We start from the raw sequence: 16735 nt of genomic DNA on the forward strand, positions 1-16735 counted from the left end.
AAGTTAGATGTGCTTCCCTTTTACTATTAAGCACTCTTGAGATTAAGTAGACCATTAAAGATCAATTATGATCCTATTAATGTTAATTTCCTTCCCACACATACCTGAGCTTTTGACAATAATAGCCCTCTCATAACTAATAAATTAAAAACACACTTAAAATACACAAACCTGAAGACACATCAATGTAACTGTTCATTTCTTATTCACAAATGATATCACCTATGTAATTATTTGCTATTCAATTTGCAAAATTGTGCCATTTGCTAAGAAAGCCTCAGGGTGCATCCAAATCATTAATTATGATATGTAAAATATTTAAAGCCAGTGACAGCACCAGTGAAACATAAGAACAACGCAGCAGGAGCAGGGCTTAAAAATAGCAATAGGAAGCATTCTTTGCCCACACTTCCCTGTCCCAATCACACAGATAACTCAGGTATGAACAGGAATAATTGAGTCATTCCCCTACTTTGTTCTAAAGTCGTAGATCTGGCCAAATACGAGCATCCATCAAGGCTGATGAGAATCTTCTTTTAAATATTCCCAGAGGCTACCAAATGATAACTGCAAAGAGTAATGAAACATACCCTCAACAATTGGTAGGAAATGTTCAATTTTATACTGCATTTAGGCATTTATTCAAGGAATAACTTCATTTATTAGAGCAGGTTAGCAGTATCTGCCATATTTTTTTTTAATATATTTTTTTTAGATTTTATTTATTCATTTTAGACAGAGGAGACAGAGAGAGACAGAAGGGAGGAGCAGAAAGCATCAACTCTCATATGTGCCTTGACCAAGAAAGCCCGGGGTATTGAACCGGTGACCTCAGTGTTCCAGGTCGACACTTTTACCCACTGCGCCACCGCAGGTCAGGCTCTGCCATATTTTTACCTCATGGAAGAGGGTAAGCACCAGCAGCTCAACCAAAGAAATTCCAAAAAGTGTAACTATAAAGGGGCGGGGCAAGAATGACAGTTCAGACTATAATGAAAAATATGGGAAAAATATAATGAAAAAAAATAAGGATCTTAACCTGTAAATTTTGAAAAAAACAGGATCAATAGAAGTTAGACAAAACTCTAGAAAAGCTTTTGGAGGTGATTGATCAATTTGGATTCTAAAGATTTTATTTCAAATGACCTGGTGGCTCAACATGTGTAAGCTATGGGCCCTCGACCAAAGAGGGCGTCTGACAAGCGCCTGCTCAGGTTGTCGAGGAATAAGGCCCATAGCGGGTAACCTGCAGGACAAAGTCAGAGAAGGTACACAAGCAAATCCCTTTTTGTCTGTAACCTTTTCTGAAAACCAGAACGTGTGGGTAACACAACCACTCTCTTGTGGTAATTCCTCACCCTCTACTCTGGAAGGATGCTCAAAACTAAGTCAACAGGAACTTTTATAAAACCAACAAATACTATGTTAAAAAGAGAATTATAAACAGGAGATAAACCTTGAATAGGCATCGGGTATGTCCAGGGCCTAGCCTAGCCTTCAGGGTCACATCTAATCCTCACAGAAACCCTGCGAGGTGGGTCTTACACAGGAGGAGCCCCTCGGGGTACAGAGAGGATTTAAATTAACCTTGAACTCCAGAGCCCACCATGGTTAAAGTAATATTTATAAAAATGAATTCTCTTTTCCTATGTCATATCTGATACCAGATTTTTATTGGCAGTTATTCCCCTGGCAAGGGATCACTCAAACATACTAAAGCAGTAATTAAAGCTCAGAGCACAGCGTGTTAGTGTTCTCCGCGTTTAACGCTGCTTTCTACCACAGCTGTCATCTCCCCATGTGAGCGAGCGTAAGCAGGCACACAGATACTCAGGCCCCCACGCCCACCTCGCTTGTCCCCTTCTGTGCGCGCAGCTGTCGGCCTCCCTCACTCTTCGGCGCATTCTAACACAGCATCCTGGGACCCGGGCATGTTTGTTGGTTTATTCAGGCCTGTGATGTTGGTATCCTTTTGTAAAAGCTCCTTCTCTAGGATGAGCTTTCTTCTCACACCTCTCTCTCTACCATCTATTCTTTTTTTTTTTTTTTTACAGAGACAGAGAGTCAGAGAGAGGGATAGATAGGAACAGACAGACAGGAACGGAGAGAGATGAGAAGCATCAATTAACAGTTTTTCTTTGCGACACTTTAGTTGTTCATTGATTGCTTTCTCATATGTGCCTTGACTGGGGGGCTACAGCAGACCAGCGAACTTGGGTCCAAGCTGGTGAGCTTTTGCTCAAACCAGATGAGCCCACACTCAAGCTGGTGACTTCAGAGTCTCGAACCTGGGTCCTCCGCATCCCAGTCCGACACTCTATCCACTGCACCACCTCCTGGTCAGGCTATTCTTTTCTTAAGAGACCCTTTCTACTCACTGTTCACATTTCTGCCATCAATTTTGCACAACAGGCAGTAGTAATTCACACCACTCTGAAGCCTGTGGCTTTGCTGGGGAGTTAGGAGATGAAGGAAGAGGTGTTCATGTAGGAGGCCCTGAGGTCCCACGTTACATAACAAAGAACCAGGAATCCACGAAGACTGAGGATTCTATACTGTAACATTATTGATGCATTCCCCAGAGCAAATTTTTATAAACTTAAGTAAAATAGAAAGTTCCAGGCCCTGGCAGTTTAGTTCAATCAGTTTGATTCCCAGTCCAAGCACATATGGGATGCAACCAATGAATACACAATTAAGTGGAACAACAAATAAATGCTTCTCTTTCTCTCTCTGTCTCTCTCTGTCCCTTCCTCTCTCTGTCTCTCTAAAATCAATCAATAAATAATATAAAGGGGAGTTCCAGAATTATATTTCTACAGACTAGTTAATATATCACTTTTCTCCCCATATTTTTATTTCCATTTGGAATTAGTCCTCCACCTGAAAACTTTTTTACATAAACATTACAAAATTAGTGTATTCTTCATTTTGTGAAAGCTGACCCAAAATGCACAGTCACAAAATATGTTCAACAAAACCCACTCTTGTTCACAATAATTTATTACATATGAGCTATAAATCCTGAAAACATTTTGAGCCTTTGTTTTTGTTTTTTTAACTCAATATTGGAAAAGTTTAAATGGAAACCAAGTATTTGCTACAGAGACCTTATGTATTTCAGCCAAGTGCAACTGGGGCCTTTCATTCTTTTCTAGTGTTCATGCTGTTGGTCACATTGATTCAGAGCTATGTATTGGTCAGCTCTCCTATTAGCCCTTAAAAGAAGTATTCATTCTCAGGTTACGCAGCTTGGCTGCACACTGGCAACTGCAACTGCTGGTCCTTCTGCAGACCAGCTCTTCTGCGTCTCTAATAGGGCTGCCTGGATCAGCCAGAGCCAGGTGTATTAATGAGGGTCCTGAAGGTGCGCTTGATGATTTCAAGTGAAAATCTCTGCAGGTTTCATAGGATGGGTCTCAGCCTCCTTGGCACACAGTGGGCTCCTTGCTAAAAATGCACTCAGAGAACACAGATGGCAGAGCCTACTAAGAACTACACAAGGGTTCAGGGTTCCCAGAACCAACCACAGGAGAGTCACGCCAGAAAGGGAGCAACCACTGGAGAGGCCTGACGTGCAAACAGGCAAGCAACAAGCTCTGAGAAAGCCTGGGAGCAGGAAGGGGCAGCTGAGAGAGGCTGCCGGTGAGCTGTAAGGACACTGGAAGTAAGGAAGGCGGTGCTTGCACAATAGGGGCCTCAAAAGGCCAGCAACCCAGTGTACACAGAGAAGCATTCAGAAAGGCCGTCTGTTTGGAAATATTGCTTGTCGACGGTTTCAGTCTTCCACAAGTTGAGAAAATGCCTTGAAAGTTGGCACCAACTGAGCTCTTATCAAAGACCTTTGCCAGTTTGGCCAAAGTCAGTTAGAATGAACAATTTCTCTCAAGGAAAAGTTAACATGACAAGGGAAATCTAGAAGAATCTAGGCAAAATAAGAATTAATATATGGAAACATTTCCCTGCATATGTACACACGTGCACACGCCCATTTGTAAATATTTACGAGACTTGAGAAATAGAAAATTAATTGATATTTATATTTTTATGAATATTTTAGGCAAAGAAATAGTTTGTATTTTGAGGTAAAAAGTGTTTTATATCTTTTGGAAACCATCCTATACTTTTTATCACATATCAAAACTTCTGCACTACTTTAAAAGAGACCTGTAACATTGTCCTATTGATACAATTTTTGTCCTGTTAAAAATGTTTTTCTGTTTAGTACACTTATATGTCTCAGAAGTAATTATAAAACCTACTATATAAATAAGATATCCTCCCAAAATGCCATACAATATATGTGTGTGTGTGTGTGTATGTGTATGTATAAAATATCTTTGAGAATTTTTTTAATTTGCAAATTCATATTTCCAAATAAAATAAGAGCATATTCAGTGTTCTTCATAACTCTGACTTCAGGTTTATTAAACAAATATATCAGGCATGTATCTTGGCCCTGGCCGGTTGGCTCAGTGGTAGAGCGTCGGCCTGGCATGCGGAAGTCCCGGGTTTGATTCCCGGCCAGGGCACACAGGAGAGGCGCCCATCTGCTTCTCCACCCCCCCTCCTTCCTCTCTGTCTCTCTCTTCCCCTCCCGCAGCCGAGGCTCCATTGGAGCAAAAAGATGGCCCGGGCGCTGGGGATGGCTCCTTGGCCTCTGCCCCAGGTGCTAGAGTGGCTCTGGTCGCGACAGAGCGACACCCCGGATGGGCAGAGCATCGCCCCCTGGTGGGCGTGCCGGGTGGATCCCGGTCGGGTGCATGCGGGAGTCTATCTGACTGCCTCCCCGTTTCCAGCTTCAGAAAAATACAAAAAAATAAATAAATAAAAAATAAAAAATAAATATCAGGCATGTATCTACAATTATCACTTTTACCATTGTGAAAAGTCATATTGAACCTGATCATTTCCTCCCCGCCTGCTCTTTTCCAGCTTATCCCAAGAAAATCCTCAAGGCCCTCGAGTAAACTTTCAACAGGAATATCATAAAGAACTATCACTCTCTTTCATAACCTAGTTTTCATAGCAAATGAGGCTATTTTAATTTTCTAATACTGTAATTTCATATTACAGACCCAGAATGCTTTTTATCAGTGATTTGGCTTCTCAACAAAGTAAAGAAGTGCAATGAAATCAGAGAAAAAGTAAGTAAATAATAATTATGAGGTAATCTATCCCCAGAGTTATGAATATTAAATAGAATAACCTATAAAACACCTTCCATAATGTTGAGTATATTGAAAGTATTCCATAACTTCCCCTTCTATTATTTGTTTTTTATAAAATATATAAAAATATATATATAATCTGAGACAGCATACTCTAGAATAGTGGTTAAGAATATTTACTTTGGAATCAAAGAAACCTGGATTCTAATCTTGATTCTGACAAATGACCTTCAGCAAATAATTAATCTCTTTGAAATTAGCCTTTATTTTTTCTACCTAGGAAATGGGAACAATGCTAACTGCCCAGAGTTTTAGTAATTACTAACTGAAATAACACACTTAACGTCCCTCACTTAGGCATCGGCCCATGGAAGATGCTCAATAAGCTACACTTATCATTTTTATCTTTGTTCTTTTCCGCAATGCCACTGAGATCATTATCTGCATTTTATAACTAAGGAAACTACAGGCAACGAAGTTAAGAAACTCCTCAGTTGCTACAGAAAGGATGAGGAAGACAGAACAAGCATCTTTTGACCCCTCCCAGTGAAGAGATGCAAACATGTGTAGTGTAAATACATAGAAATAATCTGGACTGCATTCTTCATTGCTAGCACAGCCAATAGACTCCAGGACATTAAATAAAGAGCCTGAAATAAATTTACCAGATTAAGATATTTTGTTTAATAGGTGAATCACCCATTACTCAGCAATGTAGATACTGAAAGAGAAAATTCACTGTAATTTTAGTCTGTTGTGAATTTAAGGATTTCCAAAAAAGCAATGTTTACTCTTTTAGACAAACTTTATAGTCAGCTGATGGGATATCTTCCTCACTGTCATTCAGGTTCATTGACATCATCATGGGGCTAAATATTTAGATTTTATATTATTTTTCCTATTGATGTGTGTGTTTGGTTTTTTTTAGATTTCCTTTTTGGTTTAGTTTGATTTGTATATCTACACCCCTACTAATATAGATATAAGAATCTGTATCTGTATTATTTCCAATTCAGACAAGGAAATACTATTCCTTAGGGACCAACCCTGAGCTGGTTCCATGTTTGGCTTAGTAATTCTATTAAGTTTAATGAAGTAGCATATGTAAGACACTGATTTTTCTCTTCATTTCAAACCTGGTATTAGCTGAGTTCACTAATTAGGCAGATAGTAAATTTCTCCAATGAACATGTGAAATAAATTATATCATGGCATGATCCAAGTATTTACTATTGATTCAACAAGACTAACCAACCACATCTACACATCATTCTTTAACACAACCTCATCACTTTTATCACAAGCTCATAAACTACCTTAACACACATCATGATCAGATAAATCTTTTTAATGGCTTGAAAAAATTATCAAGCACACGGACTGAAGTTAAAATATATACATCTGTTCCTAGTAAATTATGCCATAAGCATCTAACTCCCAGAGTAGTTCTAATTAAGCTTCTTTGTATATTTTTAAACTCACCTTAAGAACTATTTTAAATTCTATTCATTTCACCTTATCAACACATTCCTTTCTTTCTTTATTTTTTTTTCCTATTTGTCTTTCCAGAGAAGTAAACACCCTGGACTAGCTCTGCCACAACTTACCTGGATGGCCTGCAGAAAGTCATACAATTTGCTCAAAACTCAGTTCCATCATTCCCCACAATGGAGCACTGAACAAGATGACTTTAAAACACAATTTCCAGCTCTAATCCTCTTGGACTGTGCCTCAATTGAGGAGGTCAGGCAGAAGATCCAGAGGTTACTAGGGACTCTAAATCTACTCTTGGCTCTTTATATCCTCTTAAAGTCTAACTACTCTGCTTCTCCAAGGCTTTATTGAATAAAATAACTTCTATTAGGTATTACATGATAAAGAGCATACCAAGGAGCCAATACTTTGAGTAGCATTGATAAGAAAGATATGTTTGGAAACTCAGAAACATTGATACGTAAAGACACATGCAGCCCCATGTTTATTGCAGCATTGTTCACAGTGGCCAGGACATGGAAACAACCAAAAAGCCCATCAATAGATGACTGGATAAAGAAGATGTGGCACATATACACTATGGAACACTACTCAGCCATAAGAAATGATGACATCGGAACATTTACAGCAAAATGGTGGGATCTTGATAACATGATACGAAGCGAAATAAGTAAATCAGAAAAAAACAGGAACTGTATTATTCCATACGTAGGTGGGACATAATAGTGAAACTAAGAGACATTTATAAGAGTGTGGTGGTTACGGGGGGGGAGGGGGGAATGGGAGAGGGATAGGGGGTGGGGAGGGGCACAAAGAAAACAGGATAGAAGGTGACAGAGGACAATCTGACTTTGGGTGGTGGGTATGCAACATAATTGAACGACAAGATAACCTGGAATTGTTATCTTTGAATATATGTATCCTGATTTATTGATGTCACCCCATTAAAAAAATAAAATTATATATATAATAAAAATCAAAAAAAAAAAAAAAAAAAGAAAGATATGTTTGGGAGTCAGAGAGACTTAGAGGAGAGTACAGGCTCTGTCATTGGCCTATGATCATGGGTGAGCCACTTATTCTCTCTGAACATCAATTTTCTCTTGTGGAGGCTAATAATAATTAATAATAACATTTATTTTAAGGGTTAAGTGTTAAATGAGAAATTTGGCATAAATTTCTTAATGTATACCCAGAAAAAGGACCCAATTAGGAATAATTTTATCTTTTTTATTACAAATTTAATTTCAATTTTTTAATTCAAGTTAGTCAACATAATCCTTTCCCATTGGAAGATCCCCACAGCTTACTCCAATAAGTAAAGTATACTGGTGTCTCCAATGTCTTGCTTTTACATGGAGCCTTGTAAAACAGGAAATAGGAGGGGGGGCTCACCTTTATAAATGGTTCTAAAGGTGACAGAGAATGGTCCCACAGGAACTTGAATTTAGGCTAGACAAATACATTATTTGAGCTGATTATGGCTCGAAAGACCCTCCCCCCAAAATTGAGAGAAGTTTGATTCAGTTACCAAAGTAAAATTTATTATAATAGGAAAGTGCACAAAAGGGACAGCTGTTCCCAACTTCAGAAATTAAGTAAAGTCTCTGGGAGACCTCAAGGATGTGTAGACAGAGTCAAGGCATGTTCCTGGGAGAAGAGTTCATGTATTTTCTGTTTGCACTAATGGATATTCTCATTTCTGCAAGAACTAAACTTTATTAAAAAAATTCACTTTTTCATTTAATCAATGATTGTTTAACATTTATTTTATGATGAATGCCCTATGTTCCAAATTCAGTGCTCAGTGAACAGAGCAAAACAGTAGTGAACAAAATAAGTCATGTCCTGTTCTCTTGAAGCCCAATTTCTAAAGCAGGAGACATACAATAATGAAGCTAACTAGACAAGGTAAGTTATTGAAAAGTTTTATAAGGAAACATATAGTGGGGAAGTAAATAGAATGATTTCTAATAGTACGGCTAGGAAAAGCCTCAGAGGTAACAGTTGAGTAGAGATTTGTTAGAAGTATGTCAGCCCTACAAATATCTAGGGAAGAGTATTCTAAGCTGAGGAATTTCAAGGGCAATGGCCCTGAGGCAAGAATATACTTGGTGTTCAAGTAAGAAGGCTGTGTAACTGGGTCACTTCCTATGCACCATGTACTGTGTTGGGCAGTGAGCAATCAAGGCCAAGGCATAAAGCTGGGGTAATCACAGAGCCTAGGGAATAGACTAGACAGAGTCCAAAGTCTATTATTAATTGAATAATAACAAATAAATAATATAAGCAAGTTTTCAAAACTACAAGGAAGGTAGGTACTTAGGAAATGACTGAACAGAAGACTCACAGCAGGCCCTGGCCAGTTGGCTCAGTGGTAGAGCGTCAGCCTGGTGTGTGGAAGTCCCAGGTGTGATTCCTGGCCTGGGCACACAGGAGAAGTGCCCATCTGTTTCTCCACCCTTTCCCCCTCCTTTCTTTCTATCTGTTTCATCCCCTCTCGCAGCCAAGGCTCTATTAGAGCAAAGTTGTCCCAGGTGCTGAGGATGGCTGTATGGCCTCGACCTCAAGCACTAGAATGGCTCTGGTTGCAATGAAGTAATGTCCCAGATGGGCAGAGCATCACCCCCTAGTAGGCATGCCAGATGGATCCCAGTTGGGCACATGCAGGAGTCTGTCTCTCTGCCTCCCCACTTCTCACTTCAGGAAAAAAAAAAAAGAAGAAGATTCATAGCAGACCTCTTTAAGGAAGGTTAAACATAAACTTTGCCTGTTTCCACTAAATTATAAGATTGCAAAAGCACAGAACACAGGAGCCAAATCTGCTTCAAATGGCTACTTTTTTTAAACCTATTACTCTCTATATGTACATATTATGGACTGAATTGCATCCCCTCAACATTTCTATATTGAGGTTCTAGTCCCCATTAGAGTGTATTTAGGGCTTTTCGGGAGGTAATTAAGGTTAAATGTTGTCATAAAGGTGGGATCTTAATTTGATAAGACTGTTGTCTTTATAAAAAGAGGAAGAGACACCAGAATTTTCTCTGTGGACGCACACAGGAAAGGCCATGTGAGGACACAGTGAGAAGGCAGCTGTCTACAAACCACGACGAGAGTCCCAACCGGAAACCAACCCTGTCAGCACCTTGGTCTTAGAATTCCAGCCTCCAGAACTGTGAAAGAAAAGAATTCTGTTGTTTAAACCACCAAATCTGTGCTGTTTTGTTATGGAAGCCAAAACTGACTCATATACAAGTTATGTCTCTATCTGTGTATAATATGTCTTCTAGTTGCCCATGCCTCTGCTTAACTTCTCCTACTAGCTATTTCAATAGGTATGTAGTGATGAACTGTTGGCTCTTGTATTCATGTGAGCAGCAACCCCATGAAGGCATGGACCACACTGATACAGCCATCCACAGCTGCAGGAGGTTATCTTCATATTGCAGTGATCTGAGCCTCTTTTTACTTACTGCATGAGGCTGCAAAGGGGGGGGGGGAGGTTGGGAAGAAAAATAGCAGAGGAAGAACACTGTACACTATGTCCAGGTATGGACACCAAATGATTGTATCAGAGCATTTCATTTGGAAGTCAGCACATTCTCTCTACTAAGACCAGAGCAGGTAGCAGAAACCCCTTCACATTCAGATCCCTCCAGAGGGATGAAGGGAAATCACTTTCTTCAAACCAAATACATGTTTGAAGAGTTTCAAAATATTTATTATGCTAAGTGAAATAAGCCAGGCAGAGAAAAACAAATATCATATGATCTCACTTATATGTGGAATCTAATGAACAAGGTGAGCTGCGGAACAGAATAGAGGCAGAGGCAGGGTCACAGGGAGCAGAGGGACAGCTGTCAGAGGGAAGGGGGATGAGGGGGTGGGATCAGAGAAGGTGAAGGGATTAGTGAAATTATCTATGCATAACACAGAGATATAGATAACAGGACAGCAAATCCCAGAGGGAAGGGGGGTGGGAGTCAGGGGAGGGGCGGAGGGAGGGGGTGAAGGTGTTATATTGAGTGGGACACTTGAATTCATGTTTAACATAATAAATAAAATTTAAAAAGAAGTAACAAAAATGTTTAAAAATAAAACCTTACCTTCCTGCAGATAACAATACTAATAAACTAATTCATGTTTATCAGATCCTTTCTATGTATCAGGCACTGTGCTATTTGCTTAACATATATTATTTCGTCAAAAATAAACAACAGCTAGCATTTATCTAACACTCAAAATGTTTCAGGCATTGTTTTCAGTGCTTCTCACGTGGTCTCATTTCATCCACACCGCTCCTATGAGGTAGGAGGGTTGGTCCCATTTCATGAGGAAACTGAGGTTGAGAGAGCACAGGTAACTTGCTGAAGGTACAACAGCTGGCATCCTGTGGAGCCACAGCTCAGTCTCAAGGAGCCTCTCTGAATTGTGGCCTTTGTGATTTAGCAGATTGGAGAATGGCAGATAGAAACTCTGGACGCGTAGGATGCTAAGTCCAGAAAGAAGGACCAAGGATGTCTCATCTGAATCCCTCATTCTACAAAGGACAAACTTTCCCAATCAAGGCCACCCAGCTAGAAAGTGACAAAGCTAGGCCTCATCCCCAGGTTTCCTGATGTACTTACTGCCTACGTGAAGCATACAGCTGCTTGCTTGCAAGAGAGACACTCACTGACTCATAGTCCAGAGAAAGAAAGGAGACATTGCTCAATGGCGTGCAGAGGCCCAGGGAAGGGTAAAGCCTCATCACTTTCTCTTCTTTTTCTGTATCAAATAAAATAGCACTCCTAGTCCTATGATCGAGGGCCTAAATCCTGCCACATAATGCCAATCTCTGACTCGGAGGCAGGGCAGGGGCTCTGCATCTTGAGGGAAACATGTTTGCTTATGATCATGACAAGATGGAGAATTGAACCATAAACTGGTGGTGAGACTTGGGATACAGTATATCAAGCATGTTTTTACTATTTGGGAGCAGATGCTCCCACAGGAATGAATGATCTCCCCTCTCCAACCTCCTTTTAACCCTTTGAGTTCCCTGGGTACAAAAATGTGATCAAGGTTTGCTATCTGTTCTAGTATTGTAGGGCTCAGGATCAGTGTAGCCCAAGTGAAACTCTATGCAGAATAGCCAGGAGAATCTTTCATGTTGCTTTTATTTATTTTTTGGTTTTGTTAGTGTTTTCTTCACAAGTCTAAGGCCTGAGTATTCAAACCTGAGGAAGCCCTGCCCCTTGCTGCTCTCAGACCTGGCCTTCTGCTTGCCCGTGACTCGTCCCACAGTTTAGTGAACTAAGCCAGGACACACCGATGCTCAGAGATAGTCCTGACACGCGCCTCCAGGAAGCAGCTTTTCTACCCCGGGTCATGGAGTTTCTGTGTATAGCACAAATGCATCAGTATCCCTAGGAATTTGCTATTTTTGATCTTACAAACCATAAAATATTTCTTCTCTGCACTGATTCAGGCAGTTTCAGAAGCATATTGAGAAATAGATGAGTGCCTTTTTTTCCTGTCTTAAACACCTCCCTAAACTGGGGGCAAAATCTAAGATTTCTTTTCACACTTGGCCAAAGAGATAAAATGGCATAAACAGCTGAAAAGACTTTGGGGAATTATATGAGTCCCTTGAGGATGGATGTCAGAACTTGCCACTAATTGTGTCAAATTATCTATTGCTTCTGCAAGAAGAGCATTTTTAAAATAATGAGCATTTGAATCAAGGGTTAGCTGGGAGAATAGTTTGTCATGATCGATAATGATCTTTTTAAATTTTGTTTTGTGCTTTTAATAAGCAGAAAGTTGTGTATATCAAGACTGTTAAGTGATCCTTATTGACCTTAGTATTTCTTTCAAAGCAGTCAAATCAGCTCCTTTCAAAAATGCCATTGTTTACTTTTCTCAATAATGCACTCAACCCTAGTAATGCTATGGAAAATGTCTTTGAAAAAATAAACTAACAAGAATGAATCAAATTGAGAAAAGCCTATGAAATACAACTTCAGAAAGCAGAACAGAGGTTTGAAACTACAACCTCCAAAGCAATAAATAATAAAGAGAAAACCCACTTGGCACAAGAAAGCAAATTAATTTACATAATTAAATGATGTGTTTGGTCCAAGATTAGATCATCTCTGTTCTTTGTCACCTGGGGACACACAGAAGCTCTCGGGTGAGTTCAACACATTTTCACATCATATTTGCATGGAGAAGTTTTGAACACTCCCTAAATCCAGAACATTTGGTAGAGTTTGGTGTGTTAACAGCTGTGCTTGAGTGCTTGTTTTGCCTTGTGATGCTGTACAATTCCATATGTTGTATATGTCAAAACTGAAGATAATTTTTCTTTCGATTGAATAAACAAACAAACCCTACTCAAGGAGAGAGTTGTACAGAATTGGGCAGACTGAAGCTTTGTGTGTGCGTGAAAGTATTAATAATCTGATAAAACACACCTGTGGATTGTGAGTGGCGGCAGATGGCATGCATGTGTGTGAAACACCACCTCCCAGGGCATGTTTTAGTGGCTTAGAAGAGCAAAGGAGATGTGTCTGGAGGCAGAAAAGACACAATCTCACAAGTCATGACTGCAAATGAAACTTCACATGAGCCTGTAGGCATTACAATATATATCAGATCATCCCATGGCCCCTGAGTCTGAGCCCATGGAATACAGTGCTGGAGAATAAAAAAACGATCTAAACTGCTCCACAGTGGTGAAAAATCTAGGTCTGGTTTTCTAAGGGCTCATCCCAGCTCTGTCTCTTACGAGTTGTGTCCTTGTATATAGTACCTACCTGCCTCAACTGAGAAAGACAAATAGTATGGTACCTGTTTACTGAGTTGACAGGAAGACTAAAGGACTCGTTTATTTAGAAATATTGATCACATTATTTATCCTATTACATATTGAAAACTCTAAGGGTCCAATGATAGAGGCTCTATCAAATGCACTATGGTTAGCCACACAATATTATATTATAATTCAGTTGGTGCTTTCACCTTATACATCACAGTAAATTTGCAACCACATATTCATAAACTTACTCATTTAATAAGAATTCTGAGGAATAACACCAAAATGTTAACTGAGCATGTATCTGGGTAGTGGAATTTTAAGGGAGTTTGATTTTTTTTTTTAATTTGTCACATTTTCTATAATGATCTGATAATACTTTTGAAATCATAAAAAAATGTAATCTTATAAAATGAATGAATGCCTCTTGCTTGCCAGAGACAAAAGAGTGGGATTTGCATGTGTAGGCCCCGAGCATTGTAGGGAGTACTGGACTATGTTGTTAAAAATCAGACCTTGCTCTCCTTCTTACCAACAGTGTTACCTTGTGCAATTCACTAACCTCCTGTACTGTTTCCTCTTCTGTAAACAGGCTATATGTTGCTGTGAAGGTAAAACTATACATGAAATCTTTTTATATAATGCTTGTCACAAAGTGGGTATTCAATAAATATTTCATAAATATTTCACATTCAACAGTATTGCAGCATTTTAAAAGCATAGGCAGATAGCCCCCCAAGCATCCTTCTCCACAATGTTGTTGCTGATTTAAGACAAACAATCTAAACTTGTACATATGGAAAAAAGATCACTGCACTCCCTTTCAAGGCTGTATGGGAGTACTGAACAAACCTATGTAAGGATCCAGTTTTGCACTAAAAAAACAATGGTGTTTGATTTGTAATTGTCAAGATTAGGGCCTAGAATTTGTGAAGGTATATCTTAACTCATACAATTTGAATGAGCTACAAATTATTTTTGTTCAGTAGAGATGCAAATAACTTTGTCCAGTAGAAAATATAACTCCAGAGGTTAAGATTTGATTATACTGCAGAGAATTAATCAGTGTGGAGTCTAGTTTTGAAGCCTTATTTTAGCATTTGCATTTCTATTCACTATATGTGTGTGTGTGTGTGTGTGTGTGTGTGTGTATACATTCTCTTCTCTGAACCAAGTTTATGCTGATCCCCTTATTAATAAGGCAAATAAATCTTGGACTCATGCTTACTATATATTTATATGAGATCCATTAACTTACTAAAAAGTGTCCTTTATGCCTGACCAGTGGTGGTGTGGTAGACAGAGCATTGACCTGACTAGTGGTGGTGTGGTGGACAGAGCATTGACCTGACCAGTGGTGGTGTGTTGGACAGAGCATTGACCTAGGAGGCTGAGGTCCCACATTCAAAACTCAGAGGTCACCATGATCCCAAGGTCAGTGTCTTGAGCCCAAGGTTGCTGGTTTAAGCAAGGGGTCACTGGTTTGGCTTGAGCCCCTCCATCCTGATCAAGGCATGCATGAAAAGCAATCAATGAACAACTATAGTGACATAATTACAAGTTGATGCTTCTCATCTCTCTCCCTTATTATCTCTTTCTTTCTTTCTGAAAAAAAGTATACTTTAACATTAATATGGGACCTTTATTTATTACAGCTTCAAAATATATTAATACATGTTTACCTTTGTAAAGATAACATATAAAGTTTTATCAGTGACAAATATAGCAGTTGAAAAGAAAGATGCTTACATGGGATCTTATATCAGGATATCTCAATAGTTTCTGGAAGGTTGTATCACTATAAGATACAAAGGGTGAAGGAAGTTGATAACTAATGGATTCAAAGGTAGATGGACTTCAACCCAGGGATCCCATTGGCGAAACTCAGTGCCTCTTGGCCCATGAAGAGTGCTGTGGGGCAGGAGGTGGGCATGGAGCAGAGGGAATAGAGTGTTAGGAGAGGGGCACATACAGTGAGAGAGTTGTGCACCAAAGACAATCCTTAACTATTCCAAAATTTATCCTGGATCTAGTCCTGCCTCAAATACAGAGGTTCTCAAAGTATGGTCTGCAAACCCACTGGAGTTCCCAAGAATTTTTCAAGTAGAAAGTCCAAATTATTTTCACAATACTATGATGCAATTTGCTTATTTGTTGTGTTGATCTTTGCATTGATGGTGCAAAAGTAACATTCTAGTAACATGGCTTGCATCTTTATTTTTTCTAGTGAGAGAGACAGAAACAGAGGGAGGGAGAGAGGGACAGACAGACAGGGAGGGAGAGAGATGAGAAGCATCAATTATTCATTGTGGCACCTTAGTTGCTCATTGAATGCTTTCTCATTTGTGCCTAGACCAAAGGGGGCTACAGCAGAGCAAATGACCCCTTGCTCAAGGCAGTGACCTTGGGCTCAAGACAGTGACCTTGGGCTTCAAACCAGTAAACTTGAGCTCAAGCCAGTGACCATGGGGTTATGTCTATGATCCCACGCTCAAGCCAGTGACCCTGTGCTCAAGCTGGTAAGCCCACGCTTAAGACAGATAACCCTACACTCAAGCTGGCAACCTTGGGGTTTTGAATTTGGATTCTCTGCATCCCAGTCCAATGTTCTATCAATTGTGCCACCACCTAGTCAAGCAACACTGCTTGCATCTTAATGTAACTCTCAACTAAACACTAAACTAATTATCATTATATTCTTAATCAAATAAGCTCATATAAAAAAGCCAATTTCACTTAATAATGTCTTTGATAAAGCAGTAAAAACTATTAATCTTATTAAGTCTAAACCCATGAATATGTTGTTTAGTATTAAGGGTGACAAGATGGGTAGTATGAATAAACACTTCTTGACACTGTAAGTCTCTCAAGAAAAAGCTCTTGTGAAATTGAGTTGTAGGAGGAAGGAACTACTTCTTTTCCCATGGATTATTATTTTTCTCTGAGAGACTGTCTGACAAACTATGGTTATGTAGGCTTTGGTATCTGGCAGACATCTTCTTAAAAATGAATGAAGCAAGCCTGTCACCTCAAGAAAACCAACCAGCAGTGTCTTTTGTCAATGAAACATTTCCGCTTACAAGCAAATATTGGAAAATTAGAAAAGTTGTATCCACCACTCTGAGCTTCATAGTTTCCCAAACTTAAAAACCTTTCTGTTATCATATTTATAGGTGCACAATCTCTCATGCTGCGTAATGGAATGAGTCAACATTTAGAAGAGCTGCTTAACTCAGTGAACTAATATTTTCCAAATGACCATTGAATG

At 39.4% G+C, this 16735-nt stretch overlaps 1 pseudogene; it reads left to right on the plus strand.

Annotated features, from left to right (window-relative positions):
- Positions 1-1159: 1159 nt before the first annotated feature.
- LOC136387965 (large ribosomal subunit protein eL13-like) overlaps positions 1160-16735 on the plus strand; it is a 96847-nt pseudogene continuing 81271 nt past the window's right edge.

The sequence above is a fragment of the Saccopteryx leptura genome, chromosome 1 (assembly GCF_036850995.1).
Source record: "Saccopteryx leptura isolate mSacLep1 chromosome 1, mSacLep1_pri_phased_curated, whole genome shotgun sequence".
NCBI classification, from domain to species: Eukaryota; Metazoa; Chordata; class Mammalia; order Chiroptera; family Emballonuridae; genus Saccopteryx; species Saccopteryx leptura.